The sequence below is a fragment of the Sebastes fasciatus genome, chromosome 23, assembly GCF_043250625.1.
Source record: "Sebastes fasciatus isolate fSebFas1 chromosome 23, fSebFas1.pri, whole genome shotgun sequence".
Taxonomy (NCBI): Eukaryota; Metazoa; Chordata; class Actinopteri; order Perciformes; family Sebastidae; genus Sebastes; species Sebastes fasciatus.
Window position 1 is genome coordinate 19,351,743 of NC_133817.1, and position 21,094 is coordinate 19,372,836.

Sequence of the window (21,094 nt, forward strand, 5' to 3'; positions counted from 1 at the left end):
GACGAAATGCAATTCAATTAACTTAAACTGCTGAATAGTGACCGTTTTTTTTGTTGTTGTTCAAATTTACATTAAAATATACTTTACATTTTTCCAAGTATGCACGTTTTTAAGATGCAGAATAAAACCCTCAAACTTTTTTTTTTATATAAATGAAAAGAAGAAGCATCAAGCAAAAAAATTAAAATATTCCAAAAACACACAACACAATTAATGAACTAGAGTGCAGTAACTGTGCCAATGTGTTCTTGCTTTTCAACCATTTTTATAATGATTTTTAGAAGAAAAAAAATAGTATAGTGCATGATCTTATTGTTTTGTCGGTGTTGCTGCGTGTTCCTCGGTGCCCAGGGACAGGAAGAGAAAAAGGAAGACACACACACACACACATATCTGTGGCACAGCCGGGCTTTTTCACATTGTGCCCAGCATACATAAAACATGCCCTGTTGCTTCAGCTGGAGCAAAAAGGAAAACAGTGCCATCAAGTGAAATTTCTGAGGATTCCTCAAACACCTCGGCAGATAGATCTATCACCTAATCGATCTAAAGAGGAGTCTTATTTTGTAAACGTCAATTAATAGTATTATTTATCTTAAAATAAGAGATTTGTTCTTGTTTAACAACTACTGCATCACTATGTGCAACAATTATTAAACATACCTTTTAAAAAAGTGTAATTCTAATGTATTTTTTTCAAAAGAATAGTCTTCAAATCTTTCCTCTGGATGGGAATATTAGACACGAGAGCGCCTCCCACTCAAGTAGTGAGATGATAAGACAAGAAAATGAACATGATGCTTTGCTGACTTCACGTTCAGAACCCTGTTTGAGGCACCTCGGGAACAAAGGGAATCATTATTACTATTTGAACTCCAGGACTTGGCTACAACGCTGGTATAAGGTTGCTAGAGTAGGTGGAGAGAGAAAAAAAAAAGCAAAAAAAAAAGCAGTGGATAGAGCATATTGAGGGAGTGAAGCTGGTGGTGACGGCTAGAATCATGAGTGAGGGAGAATAAAAGAGACAGAGAGGGGTAGAGCTTAGATAATAGCAGATAATGGACAATTAACTCGGGCTAGTAGTGCCGGCTGCAGTGAATAGCAGCTTGTGGTGCGGCAAGTCCCCGATCACCACTCAGCCATATTCACATTGGGAATACAGGCGATATCAAGCTGCAGGGCTACTGGGCCTCGGAGGTGTACACGCTGCATTAGCAATCTCCACAATGCCTTCAAACAATGCTTGATACCAACAAAGTGTCCCAAAAGTGCCGACGCAAGCACTCCGCCGGTGGGGAAGTCTGTGGTGCCATAACCTTGTCCATTGTTTCATGTCCTTTTCACCATCAAAATAAACCCAGGAGCCGCAAATCCATTAAAAAAAAAAAAGAAGACATACTGCCATTCCTGGGTGCAGACATAGGAATTAGCATAATTAAACCTATATAAAAGCTAATTGCATAAATAAATGAGCGAATGTCACGGCGGTGCATCACACAAACAATGCACGTGTTCATATCAGAGGGCTCAGAAGTGTTTTTAACTGCCCACCCAGCCCCCCCGCCCCCCCTTCAAGCTCCATCTAAATCTATTGATCTGTGAAACACAGGGACCCAAGGGAGGCAATTCACTTAATATCATACATCTAATGATGAGATGAATAACGATTATACCATTTGGTAATTAAACGTCTTACAAACCATTTAACTGTCTGTGCGTCAGGAGGGGTCGCCGGAGGTCGCAGCGATTGTTTTTCATTTCTCGCTCGGCAACGGAAAAAAAGCTGGGAGACGCGCGCGGGAGGTAAGGCTAAAGGGTGGTGGTAGAAAACAGTGCCATGACACAATGGTGAAAACACACTAATGATTGTTAGCAGCTATGGCACTAATCCCTAATGCTGTCAAGACTTTGAAGGGAAAACAATTTGGAGGGAGCAAAAAGGAAAATAAAGCCAGACAAACATCTTAGCTTCCCTGGATTCTTTTCTTTTCTTTTGTATATTTAGAAACCTCATTAGCTCGCTTGTGCGTCCTTTCACAAGAAGAGATAAGGGGAGTGAGGAAAAATAAGCCCATATTTATTGGTAAATACATGACAAGGGCGATGTGAAAGAGGATGGGGGGGGGGGGGTTATGTACAGACACCTTCACTCTTTGCGAGAATGTGTGTGATCCACACATCCACGCGCTCTGAGAGCCAATTTACTGTCAACATCCACCAACCCTAATCCCTACTTACAGGCAATAATTACCCAACGTTGCCATGTTGTTGTCTGGACGGGCATACTCCAAAGACCTGTTTAGGGCTTATTCTTTTAACTGTAATGTAATGTAAGGGGTTACGAAGCATGCACGCAAACGTCCAATCGCTTTGTCGAACTAGCCTAACCCTTCCATCCGATCCTCTAACAATACCTTTCTTTTGTATCTCCTTCTAGCACATTCACACAGCATTAACTGACAGAGGGGATGTGTGTCATGCTCCTGGCTCCTTATTGAATGATAGCTAGTAAACATTGTCATTCCAAAGAGAGACAGGATTAAAGCCTGCTTCGCCCATTGAGGGGAACAGTGCGCGGAAAGAGAACCGGAACAATAGCCAAATGGAAGGGACGGTATCACAAGGGTCCAATGTCTGCCGTGATGAATATGTGGGAGATTATAACCCATTCCATCATTTCCATAATGTAAAACTCGTCTTTCTTCTTCAACCCCCGCCGACTATTCACTAAATAAATGAGAAAACTATCACCCGCGCAGAAATATTGGACAAAAGGCAGAAGGGGAGGGAGAGTGAGTTCTGAATGACCCCCGTGCCTTTGACAATACAGGCGCCGTCCGGACACATTCGGAAGCAGCGGAGTGAGTAAGACCTGGTAGAGTATTTATCACTGGGCACAATGCAAATGTATTACCATGTCACCTATACCACTTTACGGCGCAGAATGGAACCACGGGCGAATACAAGGGAGTTTTATATAATGCCAGGTGGAAGTATGAATGCGGTGTGGCTTCGCTAGCACTCTAACCTGAGGGATCATTCAGTGGACGCTGGTCTTAAAACCGTCCAGCCACAAAGAGTCCGCCCTTTGCATTTAAGCAATATGCTAACTAGCCTAGCTAATGAATCTTTTCCAACAAAAAAATCATTTGAATTGGACTGACTGAACGGTTTTTTGAAAGAACTTGTGAAAAGAAAAGTAAAATAGCAGAGTTCAGGGTAAAGAGAAGGTGAATAAAAGAAGTTGAAATGATTGAGACTACCTTTTGGCTCTGGGTGAGTTAATAACTTTTCTTAAAAGACTTTTTTGAACATCTGTGAAAGCTATCTGGTTAAGTATGGCTTCCGGGGGAAGCAAAAAATAAATGACCTTTGCATTATAAAAGTTATACTATATACTGAGCGTACGCCGACGATATAAGCGTCCACTTGACTGCAGGCCCTCGAATCCAACTGTTACTTTTCTAGAGAGCTCCTCAAAAAACATTAAACTTGTGAAATTCCTGAGCCATAGAAAAAATATCTCCCCACCCCGTGCTCTCCGCTCACACCTCAACATCGCTGACACCTTTCCAGCCATTCACTTGATGTATGTGCGCCTGTTTATGTGAAAGAGAGAAAGCCTACGTGTGTGTGTGTGTGTGTGTGTGTGTGTGTCATCTGCTCCGATCACTGCAGTCTATTCCAGAGATTTCTCCCATGGTAACCTAGTTTATTTACTTTATCTACAATATAATGCTTCAGTGAGCATTAGCAACTTTGAGACACAAGTTTCAATCAGTCGTCTAGCGGGCGGCGCGTGCGCGGCTCGTGCGTGTGCTCGGCCAGGTGCGGAGAAGAGATGAACACCGCCGCCCGAAGAGACGGCGCGGCTTTAAAACCGAAAGGACTGACAAAGAGGTCCCGAAATAATACAAAATAAAAACGGACAGCGGGGATAGCAGAAAAAAAAGGAGAAAGCAGAGGAGGAAAGCCAGAAAAAATAAACTGTACAGGACAGCGGGGAGAAGAACTGGGAGGAAAGGTGGTGGTGGTGGTGGTGGATTTAAAGAAAATAAAAGACAGAAGCTAAATAAAAAGTGATATTGTGCTGAGAGACAGGGAGGAAGACAGACAAAGGGAATGATAGAAGTAGACAAAAACAAAGTGAAAGAGAAAGAGAGAGAGGAAGAAAAAAAAAAAGGAAAAAGGAAAGGAGACAAGGTGCTCTCCCTGGGTAGTGTGGAGCAGGTCTTGTCCAATAAACACAGGTGAGCAGCTCGACAGGCCAGGACCACCGAGCTGACTGACAGCTGAGAGCTCTCACTGACCGCCAGCTTTATGTTACATGACATGAGGAGTGCAACTCAACTGACAAAAGAGAAACTGCCTGCACCTCTCAGAGAGTGGGAGGGAGACGGGCTGGCCAAAGCACACACACACACACACACACACACACACCCTTACGCACTTATGCACACTGTTTAAAGCCGCATCCACGCACTGTGGCCACAAAAAACATCCACTCTCGCACACACACCCAGACGGGAGGAACGGCGTGCTATTTCCCTTCACAGGTGAGCAGAAGGAGGAAACACCCCGGCGCTTCGGTTACTTAGTGGGAGAAAGTGAGGAGTTGTAGGGTGAGGGGGGGTAGAATGTATGCTGTGTGCCGACTGAATCTTTTCCACATGACGGGCCTCGGGCTGTTTTTGTCAACTGCACTCTTGAGCGGCGAGGAGTCAGGTAGTGTGACCACATGATTGCCCATGAGGCACTGTGGTGAGAGAGGGAGAAATGGGGAGGGAGAGAGAGAGAGAGAGAGAGAGAGGGAGTGAAGGATCGGGGGGCCGGGGACAGGACCGATGCAGCGCGCATGATGAGGTGTAATCACAAACCCCATTCAGAGTGCAGTGGAGTTTGTCAACATACACACATTCACATTCCACTGTCTGTCAGCTCTGTGACCCAAATCGAGCATGGTGTGTGTGTGAATGTGTGTTTTTCTACACACACACACGGATGCTTTCTGCCCATTTCGTCTCCAACCAGGTAGTAACAGTTGCACTGTCTGTCTGGGCTTGTGGTTTGCGGTGAGGAAGTCAGATTCCAAGCTCTTGTAGGATTTTCTGCCGCCGCCTGTATCCCTTTTCAGCCCGCGATCAAGTGATCATTATGAACAAAGGACTTGGCTTGTTGCCTCTGGAGTAAAAGCTTTTTCAGTGGCTGTGACCGTGTGGTTTGATTTGAAACGTCTACTAAAAAAAGAAAAAGAAAAAGAAAGAGTGAGCTAAAGAGGAGGAGGAGGAGGAGGAGGGCACTATCTCATGAAGGAATCTGAAGAATGACAATAAAAATGCGTCATTTTTTTATAATAAAAATATGTGCAGTTTAGACACACTTGTGTTAATTAAAAGTTAATATGTAAAGAAATATATTCTGAGCGAAACAACTTGAATGCTGTTGTCATTCCATTTAAATGCATATGAAACTAAATCTCATTACATACAGTACATAACAAGGAACAGAACCAACAATCTCATTTACATTTATAGAAACCTTCTTTGTGTCTGATTACTTAAACAATGTAGAGTAAGTCTTATATCACCACAGGAAGTCTCATTGTCACAATTTCTGATGTGGGTAACGTACAGTGTAGGAGCGGGGGAAAAAAATAATCGATACAGGATAGTATCGCGATATTTTACATAACAATATTGTATCGATACGCGGACGTCAAGTATCGATCTTTTATTATAAACTATTAATCTCTTAACTATCCAGGCCGCTATTCTATCTTTCAGAGGTTGCAGCGGGCTCAGTTTTAAAGCTAGAGTGAAGATACTGGTATGTTATAGAAACTAGAAAAACCTAAGGAATCAATTGGTACCAGACATTCATGTTAGCTTGTCGGGAAGAATGCTAAATAATACTGCAAAGTTACGCTAAATTTAGGCATGGCCATTTTCAAAGGGGTCCCTTGACCTCTGACCTCTGGATATGTGATGAAAACTCTGAGATGAACAGAGTGAAAACTGTATCTTATTAGATAAATTAGATGTTGACAAACCGCATAATTTGCAGTTGAAAAAAGGTCATAAGTCGCAATATATCTTATCGCAATACTCGCAATAAGATTGTATTGTGACTTAAGTATCGTGATAATATCGTATCGTGGGGCCATGCAGTCTCTGAGATGAATAGCACTCATCAGTGGGGTTAAAACAGTGTAGATTGAGTTGATGTCATAATGACAGTATCCCTATAAAACACTGGACTGTGAAGGGGCTAACATAAACTGAGGGCTCTGTGTGAGTGCAGGCTGAAAAATGAGGCTTGCGTGACAGTTTGGTGATAACACGCCGAGTTCAATCTGTCAAGACAATCAGCATTTAGACCTCGGGAGAAGAATGCGCGACTGTGTGCGACCGATTCATTGGACACGATCACCTGCGAGCGAAGCCACTCGTAATTCTTCCCACCTGAAGTGAGGAGTTCAAACTAATGTCAGGCCGCTCTGATGTCATGCCTGCCTCGGGTTGGGTTTCACAATAATCTCGGGGCTGTTGGAGGGATGCCATCGAGGTCCGGCTTCCGCGCCCAAGCTTTCTCCAATTAAGTCGCGGGGGGAAAGAATAACACGTGAAACACTAGATCCCTGCTCGTATATAGAAATTAAGCTGGTGCATGCCGTATTTGCAATCAGTCATTTCTGATATGAGGTGTGCGTATACAGAACTATTGGAGGGGCCTCAAAGTATGCTGAGGGCAAATTTATCTTTTTTTTTTCCTTCACATATTCTGCAAAATAGCATGAAGATTTGTCATTTTAAAAAACAACTGGATAAAAGATAAGAGTGGGGGAAAGATAAAGAAACAGCATAGGCAGCCACGAGGATCAATAGACTCATTGAGCCTCTTTATCTTCTCCTTAAGGAATGATGGCGATCCTCATTCTGAGCCTCCTCACCTCCCCACTTTCTAACTCCATTCTCATGGCAACTGTGCACTCTGGACAAACACTCTCCATGCAATCTCTTTTCTTTCGCTCCTCACCGTCTGCCCCGCATCTCCACATCCTCCTCTTGTTTTGTTTTTTCTATTCTGTCCCCTCGGTCATTTCTCTTTCACGTCAGACCTGCGAGCAACATAAATACCTGACACTTGCCAAGAAAAGATATAGTGCAGAGTCTGTTCATATGGAGTCGGAGATCTGGACTGAATTCAGCCTTGTTATGGTTATATATTTCAATGTGTGATGGCTTTCATATGGGGCCAAAGAAGAATATACATCACAGGTGTGAAAAATATTTCCTCTGCGGAAATAGTGTAAGTACGGGGTTCCGGAGTCTATTTAAAAACAGGACAGCTCCTAATCCCGGAGATCAGCAAAGGGCAGGACATCATTGGTCGATCCACTTTTGCTCCAATTTGCTCACAGCACGGCACTATCAGACCCCAAACCAACCCTCATTAAATCAAAATATGGAAACTTGGGGAACTTCCAAAAACTCCCAACTTCTCTCCCTCCCTCTTGCCTAAGTGTAGAGACAAAACAGTGGACCATAGAGAAGGACGACAGTAGGTCCTTGGGACTGAGAGCAAAAGGAAAGGAAGAGAGGGAAAGTAAACCTTTGATGAGTAAGACTTTTTTTGTTAAGCGAGGGGGCTTAACTTTAAAATATTCTGGGTGGCAGTGAATGGGGGGATTGACCAATGGCCCTGATCTCAGCCACACACTGGGGCACTGGGGTTAATGGTGGATAAAGATTAGGGAAAAAAAAAAAAAAAAAAGGGGTTGCTTCGCCTGATCTCCATCCACCCCCACACTCCACCCCGCAGTTTTCACCTTCTCAACCAATCCCAAATCAGCTAGACAATGGAGGCTGCCAATGGGGAATGATCCGAGTCCCTTTGATTTCTGCCTCTACTCCCTCGACTGCTCCGAGTGCCCAGGGTAAAGACCCGTGGAGGTTCCCCCTGTTTGCCCACTCACAGGGACCACAGTTAGCAGGGCTCAGGGAAACCATTTGAGGATTGGAAGTGGAATGACAAGAGGTCTCTGATCTATGACAAGAAATCAATTTCAGACTGGAAATGTGAGCAGAGGGCTGTTCAGTCCGAACCGCAGCTTCTCTAAAGCAGCCAAAGATATATCTAATTGCTGTAGATTTTTATATACGTCTACATTGGAAGTGCGGCTCGCAGTGTTCGGGCAATTACACTTTTTTTGCGATGATTAGGAGGACTTTTTTTTTAGGCCAGCAGATATGCAGTAAGAGTTCATCTTTGAAGATTTAACTGAATACTAGACAAATTAGGAACTAATATTTAAATCTCTTTTAGGTGGAAAAAGGGAAATGTGGACTCTGCTTCACTCTGGAAAGATAGGACTCTTGGGGAGGTGGACTTGGTTCTGCAGCCAAGCCACCCAGCATCTTCGCTCCTGCCCATCATATCTGTACCTCAAAGGCGCTTCTTCACGACTAAGATAAATACACTTCCTCCTTTAGGTTATGGGGTAGAATATCTAAATAAACCTACAGTATGGCCTGGATTCAAAGCAAACGGACAGCGATATCCGGCTTATATAAAGTCGCTATACATTTCACTGGTCTTTTGAATATTTAGGCAGACCTATTAAAACAATTCATATAGTAATGATTGATTACCGAGTGACAGTACATATCTGTAGCAAATCATCACATTCAATCATTCACACACACCACTCTTTTCTCTTCACTGCCATGTTTACTTATATACTTACAAACCAACACAATTAAAAGTTTTCTTCTCACCATCACTACATAAAAGTGTTAGGAAATGTGTGTGTGTGTGTGTGCGCCCGCGAGGCATGGATGCATGAGTGTATACGAGGGATCTAATCAATACAACGGCCACATTAGACATGATGGAGGTATAATTGGTGATTCTCATTACGTGACCTGAGATTCCTCACCCTCATTTGTGGACTGACCTGGTGACAAACACCATCTTGTGTCATTAGCTCGGGAAAAAAAGGGAGTTTAGCAGAACTACAAAGATGCGGGATCAATCAAAGAGTCGGTTTTTATTAGATATTAACTGATTAACAGATAATATTTGACAGGGCTGCCCCCTCTTAGTCGGCTAATCGGTCGTTTTGGTCTCGGTCGGCTAAGATTTCTAGTCTTTTTTTATGCTTTTTTCATGCTGAATGACATTTCTAAGCACATCTCTGGTGAACACAAGATTTAAAAGTGGTGCTTTTGTGTGATTCTTTGTGGAGAAACTCAGTTTTACAGATCCGTCGATTAAATCAACTAATCGATTAGTTGATTTAATTGTACGAGTTAGTCGACTGAGAATTTCTTTAGTCGAGGACAGCCCTAATATTTGACTCACTCATAAATGTGTTTTATTTAATATTAAGCTAAAACAACATTGTGCTTGAAAAATGCATGCAAACGTCTTTCTTGGTATCTGAAATAAGTTGCTACTGGAAACATGCATCTCCCACATCCCAACAACTTTTTTAAATGATGGCATTTTAATGATGTTAGGTCCATGTACTAGCAGGTATGCCTTTTCTCATACCCGGCTCTGCTGTTTTGTCATTTCAGCGTTACTCTGAGGCCATATCTCACCAACAGTTATGCCTGATGTGGCTCATTACAGTAGACACATCTATCTGGGGGGAAGAAAAAAAAACACAACACCAGGCATGCAAGGACAATGAAAACTGCTTTCACTTACCACTTTGGACTTTACAGTGTGTGTCGTCTGCTTTCTTCTACGGGCGCAGAGTGTGCATATTTCATCCTGAGAAAAAAAAAATAGATGTTTTGGACTGAAAATATGAGCAGTAACATAGAACAAACCTGCATCTCTGCCTTCTAGTTTCTGTATAGCCAGTATAGAGCGATACACGGTGTTCACTTCATTCGGTTCTGTTCGGCTACAAATCTCAATCAAGACATCAACAAAGTAAATCCGAGCTTGCCCACATTTGTCGGCCATAATGCATATCATAACTTCTAAGCGAAGAGTAGATTGAAAAATCCTTGGGGTGTGAAAACCAAACAGGCACAGCTGAAAGGTTGCCCAGTGGAGGGGGGAATTCTATCAAGGTGGACAAGATGAAGATTTGTTACATTTGAGTGGGGGGAATGGGGCCCCTTTGACCTCCGCTAGCCACTACAATCACCCAAACACAGTCGGGCTTAACAATAATGCAACACCACGACCAAAGACACAGTTGGAGTTTTGATAAAAAAACTAAATTGAGTTTATCATTTTATTCAAACAAAAAAAAGAAATGACTTGAAAGAAGAATGATCTTGAGAATACACTGTAGGTTTCCTGGTAATTTTAACACTGATCCTTGACAAGACACTGTTAAAGCTCCTCTAATCTTTCTCAAGGTTAAGGATTCTCTGACAGATGGACATGAAGGGGACCGTGTTCAAATACTCACCCTAAGGGAGAGAACTTGCCGTCGTTGTCCGTCACAGGAGTGGAAGGAGTCCGGCGATGTCGGCTATCTGCGATGAGACAACAAAACAGAAAGTATATCATTAGTCCAGAGCCAGTCATGAAATGCTTGTTTCCTGGGTGCTTTCAGAGCTGGGACGGACATGTGTGGGCTAGATTGTGTCTTGCATAACTATTGTCTGTGTGGCTTGTAGGTGAAAGCAATAAACTTTGGAACAACAAAGTGCACCTGGATTTTGCAGCGGAGCATGGGAGCGTATGTGTGTGTGAGAGTGAGTGCATGCACAAACAGGCAACAGTACAGTACAGTAAAAGCTACACACACACACACACACACATCTCACTTTCTCAAGTTAAAAGGTGGAGTGCCTGGAAGGCTCGAGCTCTCAACGCCAAGTAAATCACACTATTAAACTGACACGACTGATTTCTCATGTACTGTAGGTCCATTCAGGCGTCTCCATCTTCTCTAATTTAGAGACCATTAGTATTGATGATTTTTTGTGTTAATCACACAGCTACAGCAAAGAGTGCACAATACCACAACTGCAGCTACAGATTGCTCTGGACATTTTTACTGCACACACGCCACATTTAGAGCATTAGGTAAAACATAATAATAATTCCCCTCGTTGAAGAGCGCTATGGGGGCACATTTCTGCTGCCAGGGGCACAAAATGGCCTGGATGTTCCTCTCTGAGACTTTTTTTTTTTTTTCCCCTTTTATTCTCCCAGAATTCCATTGACCCCTACAGGCAACCGACGACTGCTGAATTCTAAGGAATGTGCTCTCTGAACTGTACAAAAAAAGCCCTCAGCCCGACGAGCGCAGCTGAAAACAAAACATGCCAACTGCTATAATTTTTCACTGTTTTGAGTTTGTGGAAAAATGTTGCACAGATTGCTGCGCAACGTTTGCTCAGAACTGGGGGTGAGAGGGTTTGAGGTGGGCACCAGAAAGTTTACAAGACAAGTTTAGGATCATATAAAATCACATGATTAATTTGTATTTTGTACGTCTGCATACTGAACAACTGAGATATACAGTTATATAAAGTAATAAAATGAACAAGTCTAAATTTTTTTGCAAAAAGCCTATAGCTGCACAGGACGACTAAAGCTGTCAATCTAAGTAGGGCTGTGTATTGGCCAGAATCTGGCGATACGATACGCATCATGATACAGGGGTTACGATTCAATATATTGCGATCTATTGCGATCCTGTAAGCAAGGCAATATATAGTGATTTTTAAAATCTAATTTTAGGAAAACTGTCATAGTATAAAGAACACACCACTTTATGCATACAATCTGAGTAAAATAAGTTGACTTTTTTTATGTAATCAGAACAGCTGGATCTGTATTTGTATTTATCACAGTGCCTGTAACATCCAACATCACAGCACTACTTTGAGAGGACACATACATTGAGATGGTGCATATTTTTGCAAATGAAATAAAGTATGGACAAAGTTAATCTTTGCATGACAACTATTAATTAAAAATCGAAAGTGTTTTTGAGAATCGATACAGTATCACAAAACATAATATTGCGATACTCGATATTTTCATACACCCCTAAACCTTCGTGACGAAAACAAAACAGAACGTTTTAAATATGATTTAGATGTAAAACATTACTTTACTTAAAATGATTTGCTGCCGAGCAGACTTCAATATCACAACACCTCTGGGCTGTGCAGATGTCATATTTTATTCACCGGAAAAGCATTAGGAATGCTATTAGTCTGTATGACCTCCAATTCGTGGGGATTTACAAATACCACACATATCTTTATGCCAAATACAAAAACCGCTGGTAAATTCTATCAACTTATAAATATGGCAAACGCATTCAAGTATTCATGAAGGCCTAATAATGCTATAGGCTGATATTTACATAAAGCGTTCGTGCACTAAGTCAAGATAAACTATTTAAGACCCGGACCACAAATACTTCCACGCTGCAGAAAAAGGAGGGTCCTGCGATGAAAGAGGACATTATGCTAACAAGTCAGATTACTGTACACAATAACTTTATCTTAAAAGTAAATACCATCCTTGGTGTTGAAAAGGGGGGTGGAGGGGGGCGGCATTATGGAAAGTCACTGGCAATATTTCTGTGGGGACCAAATGCTCCTTATCAGTGTTAGTCGAGCAATTCAGGCCCGCCCGAAGAAAGATGAGTCTTCAAACTCATTCTATTCATGGTCAGACGTGTAATTACCCTCAGCTCACAGTCTAGACGTAACCGCTTTCACAGTATTTAAGACCCCCTATGCAACGCGCGGACGCCGGCTCCTGCCGCCCGAGCCCCGCACGTTAAATCTGTGGGCAGATAAATTAGTGAAGAATGCAATAAAATAGACACAATGAGAGGAACTTTATCCTCCCCGCTGCTAAATGAGATTTCTTTGAAATGCAGATCAGTGGCTCTAGATTAGTGAATTTTAGCTGCTGTCAACATCATAACAAAATACAAATGCGATTGTTCGCCGGCGCCTTATCTCCTTGCTTCCATCTGCTGGCTGGTTATTTACTCCCCCCTGATTTACTATGCAGATCTAAATAAGTCGCATCAAAAGGAGGGCTTACTGCACAATGCCTTCTTAAGCTTCTACATCAAGGTATTTGAAAAACCGGTAGTCACATGAAAAGGCTGCCCATCAAAGGCACATCTCTAATGAACTCTCCCATATCAGAGGGGGCTTGTGGGGCCTGGCTTTAATGCCGTCTGTGTGGTGAGAGAGAGGAGCAGAACTACAAATCAGAGCCACCAAGCCACGGTGGAGACGGGAGGAGGAAGATAGAGAGGGGGAGAAGAGAAAGGAGAGACAGGAGAGGGAGGAGGAAGGCCTCAGTTATCAGATGAGATTAACTCAGCTGCACCAGGACTAGTCCTAGGTCCATCCATCCATCCATCCATCCATCCATCCATCCATCCATCCATCCATCCATCCATCTCTTTGGTCTAGGCTGAAGAAGGCACTCATAAAAAGACTACAATAGCACTAGATGAAGTATCAATGGATTACTAGACTTGGCCACGGGTCTGGACAACTAAAAGAAAACCCAATAGAGCAAAAATTCAGCATGTAATATCAACTTTAAACAACCACCTTCAAATCCAAACTAAATGCAGTCTCCTCTGGGCTTTTTATACAACTAATAAACTAACAAATCAAAGAATATTAATAAATATCTGTTAAAAAAAAATGACAAACCAATCCATTTCTCAGAGGGAGATTCTTGGACAGACTGTCAAAAACAGGAAACAAAAGCACACTCCGCTGCCCCCCCCCCACCCCTCTTCTCATTCTCCCCAGGTCTGCAAACAGCTTTGCTAATCTCGAACAGAGCTTTTGCATTACGCTCCTGCAATAACCTTTAATTTCATGGTGTATTTGTTGCATTCAGAGCACAGGCCGGATTACAACCGACAATCTTCAGACTTATACGGCGAAAATAAACTGCATGGAGAGATCATGATCTGTATCCCCCCCCCCCCCACAACCAACCACCCACCCATCATCATCTCCGCCACCATCCTGCTTTGTAGCAGTGTGCCTGGATGAAGGGGAGACCCCCACCAACAAGCATGCAGTTTACCAGTGAACAATTAGCCCCGGAGCAAGAGCGGGCCCGGCACTGGCACATGTGGTTAAGAGACGAGCGCTGCGGGAGAGCGCCAGATGATGAAGGGATGAGGATGATGGGGAGGAGGAGGGAGAGAGAAGAGGACACTGACGGGGGGGGTGGTGGAAGGAGGCGTGTTGCGTGTGCCAGACACGCGTGTGCCAGTTTTTGGCTACTGGGCATGTCCTTCGTCACTCACTCGCAGCTACTCTTTACAGAAAAGATAAAGCCACATAATGGGCCCCCTCCTCAATTCCACTTTGAATCTGGGTTTTTAGGAACCCGTCCAGATTGAGCTGTAATGTGAAGGCATCCGACGGCTGAGTCGCTTTCGCTACAGAAACCCCAACTTCTCGTCCCTCCCCTCACCCCGCCTCGAGCGTCTTCCTGCTGTGTAGCATGCCAACTGGGCCCGGTGCCAGTCGCATTTGCAACCACAAGGGACCCTTGTCTTTTTGCCTTGCCTAATGAAATGACAAAACAACAGATTTGCATATGCAGAAACAGGTGTTGTAACAGGTTTGACTCCTCTTGACCCGGGCCATGTTGAAGAGAGAAAAAAAAAACATGCATGAAAAAACTAAAAAAAAAAAAGTTTATGACCAACAGCTGCCTGGAGGTATTTAGGCTCTAATGGGCACTCGAGTCTGCACCATCTGCCCTGCTGCTTGCCAGAAGTGACAAACTAAATTAAAAACCACTCATCAAATATCATAAAAATAAACCATTGTTTTGCTGCCTCCATATGGTTGTGGCCGTTTTTATTTCGTTCTCACAGAGGAGCAGCGACGGAGGCTGAGCTCCGAAGGCCTATAGCTGTGATCCAGGGAAAATCCAGAGAGCCGCACACAGTAGCCTGTAATTACCCTCCCGCCGATCCGCTGTCTTCAGACCAGAGCCCTGCGTCATCCTACACATTATCCGGGTCCATCCTCTCCACATTACAGAGTAGAAAACCCAACAGAGCCGGTGTGGTGAAACGAAGGTCATTGTTTAGAGTAGGATTCGGGGTTGCCATCAAAGAGCACGAGCTGGGTGTTCAGATGGTGAAAGGAGATAAAAAAAAATCACTGCACTATACTTGTAACTAGATAACTGCTATTTTGCTTTATGCAAATTTGTATTTGCCAATGCCAGAAAGAAAAATTGTGGCGTAGAGTGTGTTGCTGTGAGAAACAACCCAAACTAACAGTGATGCATCTCTGCAAATGTCAAACGTCTCCACATTTTGACCAAATTACGTCCTGGCCCAAAGGGCTCGGCTGGAAACATTCCTGTTGTCCTTTACTGAAAGACACGGCTACTGTACAACACCCGACTCCACCACCCAACCCCCATGCTTCCAGTTTTCCCTCCTGTTTTTATTTAGATGAGTGAGACAGAAGGAACAAACCTGAGACAGTCGTGACCCTGCGCGAGTGTTGTAACTTGGTCTAGAGCTACGCCGGCAGAAGGCAGCACCATATGCCCTCAGCCCCGAGCTGGATGCTCTTTCTGCAGCCTAATGTGCCTGTCAAAAACTGTTACTGTCACGAACCCCCCCCCCCTTTTCCATGTTTTTTTTCCCCCTCTCACAACATGTTTGAAATAAACATTTTTTCTCCTTCTTTCTGTCCGTGTGTCTCTCTGGGTAAAGAGGAAAGGTCCTTGGAGATGGGAGGCAGAGTTAACGCGGTATTGATGTATATCTGTGGTCAAAAACACGAGCGGTCTATAGCTGAAGCTGAGCTATCATTCATAGCCACGATGCACACATTAAAAACTAATCTTTTTTTTCCAGATCATTACCTTCTGATTGTCAGATATTAATCAGGTTGGAATTGACCCAAAGAAGTTTCCTCATTTTACTTGCATACAGTATCTATCACGCCACTAATAATCAAATGATGTTATCATTACTAAAAAGATGCCAGAGATGTCTTCATAACTGCCCTTTAAACAATGGTCGACTTCACTGTTAGCCTACAGTGCTGTCTCACATGAGGTTTGACTGTTTACGAGTGACAGGCTGATGGCTGAGCAACGGTGACCTTGCCTTTTACCACGAGTGACCCTCTATCTTTAATTCAGGGCAAGACCCCAAAACCAACACATTTTTTTCACACCAGGACACTGTCCATCTGACCGTGACTTGAATAAAACCTGCCATGCTTTCACACCACGCTGACCAGCAAGTAAACATGCAATTGTTAACTCAACAAGGAACAAAAAAAACAAAAAAGGGCAGAAAAGCAAGGTCTGTGGCTGCTGTAGGTGTACTGTGATTCAAATGAGTACATAGTCTACTGGATAAACAGACCGACAAGAAGTCAGTTAGTGTTACAGGCCGAGTTTATGCCAGCTCAACGGGAGACTATTAAACTACAAGGTCACCGTCGAGACTGTGGTGCCAAGAGGTGAAACCTTATGAAAAGGCATAAAGTATCTTAAGGAAATATTGTGTAAGCAAACCTAAAAGTTTGTTTTAGAACCCTAACATGCATGTCCCCTTTCCATTTCAGAATCTGACACACGCGCCGGCCAAAAGCTACACTCTCTGTGGCTTCACAATCCTCGGAGGGAGGCGTGATGACGCAAGATTTAATATTTGCAAAACAATCTTTGTGAGATTATTTTGACACTGGATTGTTTTGGTCTGAGTAAATATGTAACCGCCTAGCCTTTTCAAACTTGGCCAAGCAAACCCATAAAAATAAACTAAAAGCAAATTCTCCATGTGACTATGAACTGAGATGAAACAAATGGCACAGTGTGAAAAAAGAAATAAGTCACTGACTGACTCTTTCCTCAGATAACTCGCCCTTGTGTGGGCAAACTCCTCTCTAATCCCCATCCACTGACCCCACCCTGCACTGCTTTCTCTGGCCAAAAGAGTCACAACGTTTCTCCCTCACAACGGCGTCGAGTCGGGCTTAAGAAGTGACCCAGGGAGCGGAACTAAAAAAGTCTGAGCTGTCTCAAGACTCTTAGGAGCTGTGGCACACAAAACATCATTACTGTGATGTGGATAATTACAGTACGAAAGAGGTGGCCTCTTAAGCATGTAATACACTCTTTTATCTTAAGAAGTCAATCTCTCCCAAGCTGACAGCTCGCAGTATATGATCCCGGTAAACAAATACTTTTGCCGCGGCACAAAAGTGCTATTAAAGGCCAAAACTGTCAACACAAATTCCATTCTTACAGGGGAGGAGGAGGAGGGGGGGAGGGAACCAAAGTGGGAGAAGGGGAGGAGGGAGGAGGGGGGGGAAAAGGACTTGATCACTTCTGGTTGCTTTAACTTGCATGGAGGTTGTCATGGAAACATTTCTATGAAGTTAACTGGGATAAAACCTGAACATTTGCCATTTAATTGCCTTTAAGCTTAGTAACAGGGCCAGGTTAGCTGTATATGAAAACACGCTGTGTGGGTTTACGTGGATGGGGCTCGGTGAGATGTTTAGAGAAGTGAAGCTGGTGCACCACTCCCTCGGTTTTCTTACCCATTTTTCCCCCCAAAATGCAGCAACACCTCAAGGGTTGAGCGAGCAGTCTGTTTCATTACAGAGGTGTTGGGGGATGGGTGATGGTGCAATTCAAAAGCTAATCCAAAAGTGAGCAAGTGTTTCATTGCCTATGAGAAGTACTCTGACTCAAAAACACAATCGATGTGCAGAAAAAAAATCCACTTTCTGGACTTTTTAATGCGATTCTAAATTCGCCATTTTTGCATGTGTTGTTTCTGCGTTCGCAGTAAAAGCACACAAAGTTTTCCCCTCAGAATTAAAAAAAAATAAAGCATTTTCTACTTCAGCTCAGCAACAATTTCCATATCCAAGATAAAAAATCATGCATCAACCGGTGTTCATCGAGCTGAAAGCTGAATCTTAATATTGATAAATGATTGAAACGTATGACAGGGTATACACATTAATCCTGTGGAGGACATTCATTTTCCTATTACCATAATGTAGAGCACGACCGCCCGATGATAAATGCAGCAATCAAAAAATGGACGCAGAGTGGGGAGAGTCGGGGTAATAAGTGCACTGCTCCCAACAACGGTCAGTGTTGGAGGGAGACTAATGGCAAGTCTCTCTCCATCTCTCCCACCACTGCCTTGGGGGGAAAAATGCATCCTGTTTTACAAAAAATCCAGTGACCTTCCTTACCGCACACACACACCACCATCCTGACAACATGTAAACAAGACTGTTTTAAACACGCTTTAAGAAATGATTACAGGGGCCACTTCAACAAAGGGGCTGATTGTGCACTGTCGATGACATATTTCACAAGGGGCATTTATTGCCGCCTGGCCTTTGAAGAGTGAGAGCTGCTGAGTGACGGGGGAACTGGCCCACACCTGCATAACTGAGGAGGGAACACCTGTGCACCCTGCGGCTCCAACAAGGAGGGTCCATCCAGCTAATCCAGGGGTGAAAGCTGATCAGAGGACAGGCCTGAAGAGTTCAGCAGCTCACCACTATACCTTGTTAGCCTTACTTTACCAAAAAAAAAAAAAAGTTACTACTATCTATTGATTTTTTGGGCCACAGTGATTGCAAGAGTACAGGGGCAAGACACAGAGAGTGAAACTCAGCAGAAGCTTTTTATATATGAATTTGACTGTTTTGCTTATTAATAAGATAGATTTTGACATCAATCATGATGAATTTTGATATGCTACCCAGCATCCCTTTTGTTTGTTTTTGGACAAAAATGGAATATAAAAAATGGAGCGAGCAAGCACGGTAGGTAAGGTGTTGGACTGCTGATAATCAAGAGATATTGATCGTGCAGATAAAGCATTGATAATTACAAACAATTACAGCCTTAAATCTACTTGCATTTCATTTTTTTAAGTGTACTATTTGAGCTTAAGAAACTGTGACAGTGCTATTTTAAAAACACGAGGAAACAAAAAAAGCTTTTAAAACTAAATGCATGTCACAGACGAAAATACCATGGCTTTACAACACTAAAGGAATTTTTACTAATCCTTGCCTATTTGATAAATAAGATATTTAATATGTGATATACATATAACAACTTGTATTACACATAATTAATTTGCTTATGTTTTTTAGTAATTACTGCAATTTTAGCAATAAACAATAAATTCCAGCAACCACTAAATAGATAGGCTTTCAGTGACATTAATGCAGATTATAATCTGACATTATACTGTAAAAAGGCGTGTATAAATCAAATAAAAAAACAGAACAGTGCATTAATATTACCAAATTTCTCAACAGACTACCTTTTAAAAAATAGTTTTTTTTAGATATGACATTTATCAACTTGGTGGTAAATAAAAAGCATTTAAAAATTGAATTAAATGTTGAAATAATATGCAGATAGGAAACAATAATGAGCTTTTCAAAAGTCAGTTTCAGAGCAGGCACAGCCCTGGACAGAGCTGTCTAGAGGTCCAGCATGAAGAACTACAACAGCACTATATAGGTGAAATATGTCAACAGCTGCACGGTCATTAAAAATCACAGGAAGTCCACGCGCAACGTGTAAATAACAACAAATGTTGCACGTGAAGTTTGCAAAAGCGCGAGATATAATAACACCATGCAGGACTAACTTGTGACCCGGCGGAGAGAGACAAATAGTACACTCTTGGGCAAGGAAAAACTTACCAGAAAAAAATGGCAGGTATAGCCTAGATATTTTTCCTCCGCGATGTAAAAAGTCAACACACACCAGGTGAGAAGTCGTCTGTGTGTTTTTGCAGAGAGCTCTTCTTCACAACACGTGACTGTCCAAGTTCACCATAGCGCAGAGAGAAAAACGAACAACAAGCTGCAGAGTAAATAAAACAAGCTGGAATATTCCTCCGCTGGGCACCGCTGGCTGTCTCGGATAGAGACACACACACACACACACTCTCTCTCTCTTTCTCTCTCTCTCTCTCTCTCTCTCTCTCTCCTGCTGTCTCCCGTCAACGCCGCTGTTATTACTAATGCAACAGAGAGAGGAAAGAAAGCAGTACACTGAGTCCTGTTTGAATGACGCGCAAATGCGAGGAAGACGCGGCTTGTTTTTTTTTTTACACACACACACACACATCAGCAAGCAAAGTCTATTTGGGACTAGAAAACCCCCCGAGGGGAGGCGCACTTGCTTGTGCGCGGAGGTGTGTTGTTATTTTTTGGGCGTACTGCGACCCCGTGTGACGTCACCTGGCCACCTGCTATGTAAACAAAAAAGTCCTTTTTTAAAAAAGTTTGTTTCCTCTTTTTCAAAGGTTTGGTGTGGTGTTTCTCCATTTAGTGGTGGCTCATACCGGAGTTTCCCCGGTATAGTCGTGCATTGTTGTTGTTGGAGTGAACCGGTAACCCTCTCCGGTAACGGGACGGTCCTTATTCCGAACCCAAAGATAAGTGCGCCAGTTGCTCTATGTGAGAAACTTCATTTAGATGAAGGAGACGCACCAAGAAGTGGCTTTACTGCAAAGACAAAGTGGGAACTATACATGGGAGGGAAAAAAAACAATAAATATTCCCATAATGTTCCTGTAATATTTCAACAATCTATCCTACTTTTTCTGTGGTATCTTTCACATAAAACCTTATTATTTTCCTTTCTAATCTTTATCTTAAAGGGAAGTTGTGTGTCTTCCCCTGTCATGTTTGTATGGTAAACTATACGTCGCTCACATATTCTATTTTAACTCTGCATAGAAGTTAATATGTAATCATTTGTTGTGAAGATGAATCCAGAGGAATTACATGGGTGCAACAATTTAAGATCAAATGTGTGTGATTGTGTAAACTAGGGAAAGAATCAGCATCCTTCGGTCAGGATTTATAGGTCAGCATCATTTATGGGTATTTTTTGGTCACATTTTAAATGTAATAAAATACATTATACATTATTAATCAGTTTGTAGAGAAAAAATACTTCATGATCATGTGGAAGTGTGTGCATACTGTAAAATGATAGGTAATCAATAACGGTAAAAATCGTATTATTATTATACGCAATTTTAATCTAAACACAAATTTAGACTAAC

At 42.6% G+C, this 21,094-nt stretch overlaps 1 protein-coding gene across 6 annotated transcripts in view; it reads right to left on the bottom strand.

The window, feature by feature from the left end:
- foxp2 (forkhead box P2) overlaps window positions 1-20,160 on the bottom strand; it is a 109,869-nt gene extending 89,709 nt beyond the window's left edge. For 2 of the 6 annotated variants that reach the window (XM_074625229.1, XM_074625225.1), the window contains exons 1-3: window positions 19,719-20,159; window positions 10,436-10,502; window positions 9,715-9,780 (exon numbers count right to left, since the gene is read on the bottom strand). The gene's annotated coding sequence lies outside the window, so the exon portion shown is untranslated. Of the gene's footprint in view, window positions 1-9,714; window positions 9,781-10,435; window positions 10,503-19,718 lie in introns of all 6 variants that reach the window. The other 4 variants (XM_074625230.1, XM_074625228.1, XM_074625227.1 and 1 more) reach the window with 3 other exon arrangements.
- Between the last annotated feature and the right edge of the window lie 934 nt (window positions 20,161-21,094).